Below are 13,711 nucleotides of genomic sequence, written 5' to 3' on the forward strand. Positions count from 1 at the left end.
CTTGCATAGGCGATGACTCTTTCAGTTCCAGCTTGCGTCTGAGATAGTACCGCTCCCAAACCTTTCTTACTTGCATCGGTATATAGGCAAAATGGCTGTAGTCAGGATAACCCAGGACTGGAGGTTCAGTTTTTTTTCCTTTCAACAGTTGGAAAGCAGCTTCTCTCTCTTCATTCCACTCCACTGGTATTTTGGAATTCTGACATCCTTTAGGGTGCCCTTTCACAAGCTCCTGGATAGGTTCCGCAATCTGAGCAAAGTGTGGGATAAATCTACGATAGTAACTTGCAAATCCGAGGAAGCTCTTGACCTCTTTGACTGTTTTGGGAGCCGGCCAGCTTTGTACTGCTGCTATTTTGTCAGGGTCCGGTCTCACACCTTCTGCACTCACAACATGTCCCAGATATTTCACTTGGGGCTTCAGTAAGTGACACTTTGAAGGTTTCACTTTCAGTCCATGCTGAGTCAAAGTCTGGAACACTTCTGCCAGGTGCTGTAAATGTTCCTCATAGGTCTTAGAGTAGATGATCACGTCATCCAGGTACAACAACACAGTCTCAAAGTTTTGTGTCCAAGACATCTTTCCATGAGTCTCTGAAATGTCCCAGGGGCGTTGCATAGCCCGAATGGCATGTTGTTGAACTCAAACAGACCCATTGGGGTGGCAAACGCTGTATTTTCTTTATCTTCTGGTGCCATGGGAACTTGCCAATAGCCACTGGTTAGATCAAGAGTTGAAAAGTAGGCAGCGGATCCCAGAGCTGCCAGGGATTCTTCAATTCGTGGCAGGGGGTACGCATCCTTGTGCGTAATGTTGTTGATCTTACGGTAGTCCACACAAAAACAGATGGTTCCATCCTTCTTCTTTACCAGGACTAAGGGGGCAGCCCAGGGGCTGTGACTATCCTGGATGACATTAGCTGTCTTCATATCCTGAACCATCTTCTTCACTTGCTGGTACATGGCAGGAGGGACTGGTCGGTATCTCTCTTTGATTGGAGGATGAGTGCCGGTTGGAATGGTGTGCTGTATTAAGCGAGTCTGACCATAGTCCAGAGAATGTTTGCTGAAGACTTGATGGTGTTGTTTGACTAAGTCCAGCACACCGTTGAGTTGCTCGGCAGAGGTTGTAGTATCCCCGATGTGTAGTTTGGTCCACCAGTGCTGTTCTGGCGGGTCTTTGGCTTCCTCCACTGTTTGGAGTGATTGTTGAGCCGCAGCAGTGGGATAATCCAGGATATCCTGCTGGCAGATGTGGTATAAGCAGGCCACTGGATAGTGCTTTTTTAAATTTCACAGCTTCATCACCCAGATTGACGAAGCGTATAGGTACCTTATCTTGGGACACGGTGACCACGCTCCTAGCGGCGAGGACGAGGGGATGATCCTGAAGATGTATTGGCTCCACAAGGGCCTGATAATCTTGACTTTGGATACCAATGCAAGCCTTGCACCATATCAGAGTCTCTGCTCCAGGCTGGAGTTTGATAGGATAAGCATCCTTGATGCGGACACGGCAGATTGGGCGGATAGCACTCGAATGGTCTGGTGTATAACCCACTGAGTTTCCTGTGGTGTAGTCAGCAGGGTTTTCTTTAAGGCTTTCAGCACTTCAGGGTAGCAATTGCTGAGTACATTCATTCCCAGGACCACAGGGCAATTGTCATCATCTGGGACCTGAATCACGATTACTCCTTGACATGAGAGTTCAGTATCCTCAATCTGTAAGGTAGGTTCCCAATAACCTAGTATAGGCACTGGTTTGCCATTGGTAGCTATGATCTGGAGCCAAGATTCAGGAGGTTGTATCAGTTGGGCTCCGTTTCGGCGTGTGTCAAATGCTGTTTGGCGGATGGTAGTCCCTTGAGATCCGGTATCAATTAAATCAGAAAACTTCACTCCGTTAATGTCGACTTCCACCATGGGGCGGGCGCCCACATACCTTGGCATAAAGGCTGGATCTTTGGGACCTAGTATTCTTCCTCCCGAGGGGCGGTCCTCGACCTCAGGGGATGCCCGTTTAACTGACGGCAGTCCTTTGCAATGTGTCCATACTTCTGACAATGCAGGCATCGCTGTTCCCTGATGTTTTGATAACCGGGGTCTGGCAATCTACTGACTGGCTGACGTTGATATTCTTGTGGACTGGGTGTAGAGCGGCCTCTGTTTGCAAAAGTTCCTTTCCCCACCTTGGGTTGCTGTTCTAGTCGCTCTAGCTGTTTCCTCATCCTCTCCATATTCTCAGCTAAGAGGGAGACTTGAGCGGTCAGAGCTGCTACAGTATCTGGAACGGGTGCCTGAGCTCTGTGCTCAGCTATTTGGCTGTGAGTAGCAGGCCGTAGTGCGGTCTCTGCCTTCTTGTATTCAGGAGGTTCAGCTTGGTGACTTTCCCCTAGAATGCCAATAGCAAGTTCTTTAAAGTCCAAGAAAGGGGTATCTGGGTGCTGAGCTGAAAGCATCTTCAGCTGACGTTTGAGGGATTCATCAAGGACACCTTCAATAAACTGTTCCCTGAGGGTTTGGTCTTGTCCCTCAGTTTTACGAGGATCAATCTGAATAACAGTTCGCAGTGCTTCCTGCAGGGACAGGGCAAAGTCTCTCAAGGTCTCCTTTGCCTTCTGCCGCTTTCCAAAGAAGCGCATTTTAAGTTCAGAGGCGGTCCTAGTCTCAAAGGTGGTACTGAGTCGGTCTAGGATCTGCTCAGCGGTTTTCCGCTCTGACTGGGGCCAGGACTTGACCTCCTGGAGCGCAGCTCCCTGTAATTGGCCAATCAGGATTTCCATTTCTGATCCTGTCATACAGGATATAGCTTAAACGTGGCTAGCATTTTATCATGGAATTCCATGAGTGAATGGGGTTCTCCTGAGTAACTTGGGAGCCAGGGTGCCCCAAAATAGTATGGCATAGTGAGAGGCATAATGCAGGTGGCTGCCGCTGGTGGATCGCTGCGGTCAAAGTGGGTGCTATCTTCATTGTCAGACATGTCCCTTGATGCCCAGTACCAGATTAGAGGGATTAGTACTGGCTACAATGCAATTTTAGATGCAGGTTGCTATGGGTGACTGCAGAGAAATTGGTGCGTGGCTCCTTTAAGAGTCGCTGCAACTGCTCAATTTCGGGACGTATGGTGCTCTGGCAGACAGATAACAACTATTAACAGTCTTTAGCAAGGTTATTTGCACAATTGTACTCACTCAGGTGTAATAGCAGACGATTCTCCCTTATACAATGAAGACAATGCTGTTTTCCCTTTCTTAAAATGGCTGCCGCTTTACTTCCTGCTTCCTGTATGGGCAGCAATCTCTTTGTCCTCCTAGGAACTTGTATTCAACCCTTTTGTTTCTGATGCTGTAGGAATGCTTTCTCTGTGGAGACAGGCTGTTTGGTTCCCTCCCCTCTGCTGGGTGGAGATATCTGGGATAGCCGCTTAACCCCTGCGCTGCCACTGTGCTGCAACTGATGCAAGTCCACACTCCTCAGCAATAAGTACATGCAGTAAGGCACAAAGGTAAATCCTGGTGGGGGACACTATTGGATCCGGTTCTGTTGGACAGATGTAGGCAGACAATTATATCCGATCCTGTTCCCGTGACGCCACTTTATGCAATGAGCAGGACACTGGGTCATTGGGGCTGCTATGCAGTGGGTCAGATTTAGGTGTAACTAAGTTTGTGACGCATTTGCAGCTTGCGCAGGTACTGTAAAAGGGCCCTTTAAGATGGTATAGCTCATGTACTAGGTTAGGAATGCCAGAGGGGGATATTGTCTCTGTATTGTGTCAACGGTGTCTCCTACCTTAGTACGGCCGGACTCCTGTATCCTGGCTCACATGCAACAAATTGAGTGTTGTAAATAGGAGTAACTGAGGAATGATGGAATTCCACACAGAGAATAGGGTCCAACTTGTCTTTACTTGAGGTTATCTTATGCAGCTCTAGATCCATACAATGCTACAGCAATAGTCTAGGGTCCCAGCAGGTATTGGCAATATGTGGCAGGAATTATATATATCTTCTGCATCTAGTACATACACCTTTAAGAATCTGGCAGGTATCTGTCTTCTTCTCTGTCTATCTTCTGCTTTGTTTGGGCCTGACTAGCTATGGAGGTACTTATCTTCTCCTTGTATTTGGAATCTGTACTTACAGGACTGCTCGCTGGGAATGGTGGTTTCTTCCTGGAGATCTGATAGTTCTGAAGATGGCTGCTTTCTTTGTCATCCAGCTGAGGTAAGGAACTCAGGCTGGGAAGATTGCTTTGGGCCTCAGCAAAAGCCTGAATCCTTGGTTGGGATCTCTGTTTCTCTGGGAGCTCCTCTTCACACAGCCTTCCCCTAGCAGGGAGAGCTGGAACACACCGGATCTAACTGGTTTCTTCCCTCCCTTGCTGCAGGGCGTGGGAAACTCCACTTCCCTTAAGCAGGGGGGCAGAACAGAACTGGAATGTTCCATTCTGAATGGCCATAACATTAAAACTATGCCTACCAATGATGCCGCCACCTGCTGGTAGACCTGAGACATTACAAAGGAAAATATAACATTTAAAATGGTTTCAAATGCACAGTAGTGAATGACATGAGGGAAATCACATCAGATGACAATATTAATGCTCTTAGCAGATTGTAGCGGGGTAAAAGCGTATAGTAACCCCACTCTGGGATGTTACATATGGCTAGCAGATTGCAGTATCCCGGATTCCATTATGAAGTCACAATGTATAGTCAGCAGATGATAGTATCCAGGATTCCATTATAATATCACAATGTATGGCTATCAGATGGTAGTATCCCAGATTCTATTATGATATCATAATGTATGGCTAGCAGATGGTAGTATCCCAGATTCCATTATGACATCACAATGTATGGTCATCAGATGGAAGTATCAAGGATTCCATTATGATGTCACAATGTATTGTCAGCAGATAATACTATGCAGGATTCTATTATGAGGTCACAATGTATGGTCAGCAGATAGTAGTATAACGGATTCCATTATGACGTCACAATGTATAGTCGGCAGATAGTAGTATCAAGGACTCCATTATGATGTCACAATGTATTGTCATTAGATAATAGTATCCCGGATTCCATTATGATGTCACAATGTAATGTCAGCAGATAATAGCATCCTGGATTCCATTATGATGTCACAATGTATGGTTAGCAGATAATAGTATCCAATAGTATCCTGGATTCCATTATGATGTCACAATGTATGGTCAGCAGATAATAGTATCCCGGATTCCATTATGATATCACAATGTATGGTCAGCAGATGGTAATATCCAGGATTCCATTATGATGTCACAATGTATGGCTAGCAGATTGCAGTATCCCGGATTCCATTATGAAGTCACAATGTATGGTCAGCAGATGATGGTATCAAGTATTCCATTATGATGTCACAATGTATTGTCATTAGATAATAGTATCCAGGATTCCATTATGATGTCACAATGTATGGCTAGCAGATAGTAATATCCCGGAATCCATTATGACATCACAATGTATGGTTAGCAGATGATAGTATCAAGTATTCCATTATGATGTCACAATGTATTGTCATTAGATAATAGTATCCAGGATTCCATTATCATGTCACAATGTGTGGTCATCAGATGATAGTATCCCGGATTCAATTATGATGTCACAATGTATGTTCAGCAGATGGTAATATCAAGGACTCCATTATGATGTCACAATGTATGGTCAGCAGATAATAGTATCCCGAATTCCATTATGATATCACAATGTTTAGCTAGCAGATGGTAGTATCCCAGATTCCATTATTACGTCACAATGTATGGTCAGCAGATGGTAGTATCAAGGATTCCATTATGATGTCACAATGTATAGCTAGCAGATTGCAGTATCCAGGATTCCATTATGAAGTAACAATGTATGGTCAGCAGATGATAGTATCCCAGATTCTATTATGACATCACAATGTATGATCAGGAGATAATAGTATCCCGGATTCCATTATGATGTCACAATGTATGGCTAGCAGATGGTAGTATCCCGGATTCCATTATAATGTCAAAATAAATGGTCATTAGATGATAGTATCCAGAATTCCATTATGATGTCACAATGTATGGTCAGCAGATGGTAGTATCAAGGGCTCCATTATGATATCACAATGTATTGTCATTAGATAATAGTATCCAGGATTCCTTTATGAAGTCACAATGTATGGTCAGCAGATGATAGTATCCCAGATTCTATTAAGATGTCACAATGTATAGTCGGCAGATAGTAGTATCAAGGACTCCATTATGATGTCACAATGTATTGTCATTAGATAATAGTATCCCGGACTCAATTATGATGTCACAATGTATGGTCAGCAGATGGTAGTATCCCGGATTCTATGATATCATAATGTATGGCTAGCAGATGGTAGTATCCCAGATTCCATTATGACATCACAATGTATGGTCATCAGATGGAAGTATCAAGGATTCCATTATGATGTCACAATGTATTGTCAGCAGATAATACTATCCAGGATTCTATTATGATGTCACAATGTATGGCTAGCACATTGCAGTATCCCAGATTCCATTATGAAGTCTCAATGTATGGTCAGCAGATGATAGTATCCCAGATTCTATTATGACGTCACAATGTATGATCAGTAGATAATAGTATCCCGGATTCCATAATGATGTCACAATGAATGGTCATTAGATGATAGTATCCAGGATTCCATTATGATGTCACAATGTATGGCTAGCAGATAGTAGTATCCCGGATTCCATTATAACATCAGAATGTATGGTTAGCAGATGATAGTATCAAGGATTCCATTATGATGTCACAATGTATTGTCATTGTATAATAGTATCCTGGATTCCATTATGATGTCACAATGTATGGTCAGCAGATAATAGCATCCTGGATTCCATTATGGCTTCACAATGTATGGCTAGCAGATGGTAGTATCCCGTATTCCTTTTATGAAGTCACAATGGATGGTCAGTAGATAATAGTATCCCGAATTCTATTATAATGTCACAATGTTTGGCTAGCAAATGGTAGTATCCCGTATTACATTATGATGTCACAATGTATGGTCAGCAGATGGTAGTATCCAATAGTATCCTGGATTCCATTATGACGTCACACTGTATGGCTAGCAGATAGTAGTATCCCGGATTCCATTATGACGTCACAATGTATGTTCAGCAGATGGTAGTATTAAGGATTCCATTATGATGTCACAATGTGATGTCATTTGATAATAGTATCCAGGATTCCATTATGATGTCAAAATGTATGGTCATCAGATGATAGTATCCCGGATTCCTTTATGAAGTCACAATGTATGGCTAGCAGATGGTAGTATCCCGGATTCCATTAAGAAGTCACAATGTATGGTTATCAGATGATAGTATCAAGTATTCCATTATGATGTCACAATGTATTGTCATTAGATATTAGTATCCAGGATTCCATTATGATGTCACAATGTATGGTCAGCAGAGGGTAGTATCCCAGATTCCATTATGACGTCACAATGTATGGTCAGCAGATGGTAGTATCAAGGATTCGATTATGATGTTACAATGTATTGTCAGCAGATAATACTATCCAGGATTCCATAATGATGTCACAATGTATGGCTAGCAGATTGCAGTATCCCAGATTCCATTATGAAGTCACAATGTATGGTCAGCAGATGATAGTATCCCAGATTCTATTATGACGTCACAATGTATGATCAGTAGATAATAGTATCCAGGATTCCATACCGATGTCACAATGAATGGTCATTAGATGATAGTATCCAGGATTCCATTATAATGTCACAATGTATGGCTAGCAGATAGTAGTATCCCGGATTCCATTATGACATCACAATGTATGGTTAGCAGATGATAGTATCAAGGATTCCATTATGACGTCACAATGTATGGTCATCAGATTATAGTATCTCAGATTCCATTATGATGTCACAATGTATGGCTAGCAGATGGTAGTATCCCGGATTTCATTATGACGTCACAATGTATGCAGATGGTAGTATCAAGGACTCAATTATGATGTCACAATGTCTTGTCATTAGATAATAGCATCCTGGATTCAATTATGATCTCACAATGTATGGTCATCAGAAGATAGTTTGCCGGATTCCATTATGATCTCACAATGTATGGTCATCAGAAGATAGTATGCCGGATTCCATTATGATGTCACAATATATGGTCATCAGATAATAGTATTCCGAATTCCATTATGATGTCACAATGTATGGTCAGCAGATGATAGTATTCCGGATTCCATTATGATGTCACAATGTATGGTCAGCAGATAATAGTATCCCAGATTCCATTATGACATCACAATGTATGGTTAGCAGATGATAGTATCCAGGATTCCATTATGATGTCACAATGAATGGTCATCAGATGATAGTATCGAGGATTCCATTATGATGTCACAATGTTTGGCTAGAAAATGGTAGTATCCCGGATTCCATTATGACGTCACAATGTATGGTTAGCAGATGGTAGTATCAAGGATTCCATTATGATGTCACAATATATTGTCATCAGATGATAGTATCCCAGATTTTATTATGAAGTTACAATGTGTGGTCAGCAGATGGTAGTATCCAGGATTCCATTATGATGTCAAAATGTATGGTTATCAGATGATAGTATCCCGGATTCCATTATGATGTCACAATGTATGGCTAGCAGATGGTAGTATCCCGGATTCCATTATGACGTCACAATGTATGCTCAGCAGATGATAGTATCCCAGATTCTATTATGACGTTACAATGTATGATCAGTAGATAATAGTATCCCGGATTCCATTATGATGTCACAATGTATGGCTAGCAGATGGTAGTATCCCGGATTCCATTATGATGTCAAAATGAATGGTCATTAGATGATAGTATCCAGGATTCCATTATGATGTCACAATGTATGGCGAGCAGATAGTAGTATCCCGGATTCCTTTATGACGTCACAATGTATTATCATTAGATAATAGTATCCAGGATTCGATTATGATGTCACAATGTATGGTCATCAGATGATAGTATCCCGGATTCCTTTATGAAGTCACAATGTATGGTCATCAGATGATAGTATCCCGGATTCCATTATGATGTTACATTGTTTGGCTAGCAAATGTTAGTATCTCGGATTCCATTATGACGTCACAATATATGGTCAGCAGATGGTAGTATCAAGGTTTCCATTATGATCTCACAATGTATTGTCATTAGATAATAGTATCCCGGATTCCATTATGATATCACAATGTATGGCTAGCAGATGGTAGTATCCCAGATTCCATTATTACGTCACAATGTATGGTCCGCAGATTGTAGTATCAAGGATTCCATTAGTATGTCACAATGTATGGTCAGCAGATAATAGTATCCAATAGTATCCTGGATTCCATTATGATGTCACAATGTATGGTCAGCAGATAATAGTATAACGGATTCCATTATGATATCACAATGTATGGCTAGCAGATGGTAGTATCCCAGATTCCATTATTACGTCACAATGTATGGTCCGCAGATGGTAGTATCAAGGATTCCATTATGATGTCACAATGTATTGTCATTAGATATTAGTATCCAGGATTTCATTATGATGTCACAATGTATGGTCATCAGATGATAGTATCCCGGATTCCATTATGATGTTACATTGTTTGGCTAGCAAATGTTAGTATCTCGGATTCCATTATGACGTCACAATATATGGTCAGCAGATGGTAGTATCAAGGTTTCCATTATGATCTCACAATGTATTGTCATTAGATAATAGTATCCCGGATTCCATTATGATATCACAATGTATGGCTAGCAGATGGTAGTATCCCAGATTCCATTATTACGTCACAATGTATGGTCCGCAGATTGTAGTATCAAGGATTCCATTAGTATGTCACAATGTATGGTCAGCAGATAATAGTATCCAATAGTATCCTGGATTCCATTATGATGTCACAATGTATGGTCAGCAGATAATAGTATAACGGATTCCATTATGATATCACAATGTATGGCTAGCAGATGGTAGTATCCCAGATTCCATTATTACGTCACAATGTATGGTCCGCAGATGGTAGTATCAAGGATTCCATTATGATGTCACAATGTATTGTCATTAGATATTAGTATCCAGGATTTCATTATGATGTCACAATGTATGGTCATCAGATGATAGTATGCCGGATTCCATTATGATGTCACAATGTATGGTCAGCAGATAGTAGTATCAAGGACTCCATTATGATGTTACAATGCATTGTCATTAGATAATAGTATCCAGGATTCCATTATGAAGTCACAATGTATGGTCAGCAGATGGTTGTATCCCGGATTCCATTATGGCGTCACAATGTATGGCTAGCAGATGGTAGTATCCCGTATTTCTTTATGAAGTCACAATGTATGGTCAGGAGATAATAGTATCCAGGATTCCATTATGATGTCACAATGAATAGAAACATAGAAACATAGAAACATAGAAACATAGAAACATAGAAACATAGAATGTGTCGGCAGATAAGAACCATTTGGCCCATCCAGTCTGCCCAATATACTAAATACTATGGATAGCCCCTGGCCCTATCTTATATGAAGGATGGCCTTATGCCTATCCCATGCATGCTTAAACTCCTCCACTGTATTTGCAGCTACCACTTCTGCAGGAAGGCTATTCCATGCATCCACTACTCTCTCAGTAAAGTAATACTTCCTGATATTACTTTTAAACCTTTGCCCCTCTAATTTAAAACTATGTCCTCTTGTAGCAGTTTTTCTTCTTTTAAATATTCTCTCCTCTTTTACTTTGTTGATTCCCTTTATGTATTTAAAAGTTTCTATCATATCCCCTCTGTCTCGTCTTTCTTCCAAGCTATACATGTTAAGGTCCTTTAATCTTTCCTGGTAAGTTTTATCCTGCAATCCATGTACCAGTTTAGTAGCTCTTCTCTGAACTCTCTCCAAAGTATCAATATCCTTCTGGAGATATGGTCTCCAGTACTGAGCACAATACTCCAAATGAGGTCTCACTAGTGCTCTGTAGAGCGGCATGAGCACCTCCCTCTTTCTACTAGTAATGCCTCTCCCTATACACCCAAGCATTCTGCTAGCATTTCCTGCTGCTCTATGACATTGTCTGCCTGCCTTTAAGTCTTCTGAAATAATGACCCCTAAATCCCTTTCCTCAGATACTGAGGTTAGGACTGTATCACTGATTTTATATTCTGCTCTTGGGTTTTTACGGCCCAGGTGCATTATCTTGCACTTATCAACATTAAATTTTAGTTGCCATATTTTTGACCATTCCTCTAGTTTTCCTAAGTCCTTTTCCATTTGGTGTATCCCTCCAGGAACATCAACCCTGTTACAAATCTTTGTGTCATCAGCAAAAAGAGACACCTTACCATCGAGGCCTTCTGCAATTTCGCTGATAAAGATATTAAACAATATGGGTCCCAGAACAGATCCCTGAGGTACCCCACTGGTAACAAGACCTTGGTCTGAATATACTCCATTGACTACAACCCTCTGTTGCCTGGTCATCAGATGATGGTATCCAGGATTCCATTATGATGTCACAATGTTTGGCTAGCAAATAGTAGTATCCCGGATTCCATTATGACGTCACAATGTATGGTTAGCAGATGGTAGTATCAAGGATTCCATTATGATGTCACAATGTATTGTCATCAGATGATAGTATCCCAGATTTTATTATGATGTCACAATGTGTGGTCAGCAGATAATAGCATCCTGGTTTCCATTATGATGTCACAATGTATGGCTAGCAAATAGTAGTATCCCGGATTCCATTATGTCGTCACAATGTATGGTCAGCAGATGGTAATATCAAGGATTCCATTAGGATGTCACAATGTATTGTCAGCAGATAATACTATCCAGGATTCCATTATGATGTCACAATGTATGGCTAGCAGATTGCAGTATCCCGGATTCCATTATGAAGTCACAATGTATAGTCAGCAGATGATAGTATCCCAGATTCCATTATGACGTCACATTGTATGATCAGTAGATAATAGTATCCAGGATTCCATTATGATGTCACAATGAATGGTCATTAGATGATAGTTTCCAGGATTCCATTATACTGTCACAATGTATGGCTAGCAGATGGTAGTATCCCGGATTCTATTATGACGTCACAATGTATGGTCAGCAGATGGTAGTATCAAGGACTCCATTATGATGTCACAATGTATTGTCATTAGATAATAATATCCCGGATTCCATTATGATGTCACAATGTATGTTCAGCAGATAATAGCATTCTGGATTCCATTATGATGTCACAATGTATGGTCATCAGATAATAGTATCCAATAGTATCCTGGATTCCATTATGATGTCACAATGTATGGTCAGCAGATAATAGTATCCAATAGTATCCTGGATTCCATTATGATGTCACAATGTATGGTCAGCAGATAATAGTATCCAATAGTATCCTGGATTCCATTATGATGTCACAATGTATGATCAGCAGATAATAGTATCCCGGATTCCATTATGATATCATAATGTGTGGCTAGCAGATGGTAGTATCCCAGATTCCATTATTACGTCACAATGTATGGTCAGCAGATGGTAGTATCAAGGATTCCATTATGATGTCACAATGCATTGTCAGCAGATAATACTATCCCGGATTCCATTATGAAGTCACAATGTATGGTCAGCAGATGATAGTATCCCAGATTCTATTATGACGTCACAATGTATGATCAGTAGATAATAGTATCCAGGATTCCATTATGATGTCAAAATGAATGGTCATTAGATGATAGTATCCAGGATTCCATTATGATGTCACAATGTATGGCTAGCAGATAGTAGTATCAAGTATTCCATTATGATATTACAATGTATTGTCATTAGATAATAGTATCCCGGATTCCATTATGATGTCACAATGTATGGTCATCAGATGATAGTATCCCGGATTCCATTATGATGTCACAATGTATGGCTAGCAGATGGTAGTATCCCGGATTCCATTATGACGTCACAATATATGGTCAGCAGATGGTAGTATCAAGGTTTCCATTATGATCTCACAATGTATTGTCATTAGATAATAGTATCCCGGATTCCATTATGATATCACAATGTATGGCTAGCAGATGGTAGTATCCCAGATTCCATTATTACGTCACAATGTATGGTCCGCAGATTGTAGTATCAAGGATTCCATTAGTATGTCACAATGTATGGTCAGCAGATAATAGTATCCAATAGTATCCTGGATTCCATTATGATGTCACAATGTATGGTCAGCAGATAATAGTATAACGGATTCCATTATGATATCACAATGTATGGCTAGCAGATGGTAGTATCCCAGATTCCATTATTACGTCACAATGTATGGTCCGCAGATGGTAGTATCAAGGATTCCATTATGATGTCACAATGTATTGTCATTAGATATTAGTATCCAGGATTTCATTATGATGTCACAATGTATGGTCATCAGATGATAGTATGCCGGATTCCATTATGATGTCACAATGTATGGTCAGCAGATAGTAGTATCAAGGACTCCATTATGATGTTACAATGCATTGTCATTAGATAATAGTATCCAGGATTCCATTATGAAGTCACAATGTATGGTCAGCAGATGGTTGTATCCCGGATTCCATTATGGCGTCACAATGTAT

The sequence above is a fragment of the Bufo bufo genome, chromosome 2, assembly GCF_905171765.1.
Source record: "Bufo bufo chromosome 2, aBufBuf1.1, whole genome shotgun sequence".
Classification (NCBI taxonomy): domain Eukaryota; kingdom Metazoa; phylum Chordata; class Amphibia; order Anura; family Bufonidae; genus Bufo; species Bufo bufo.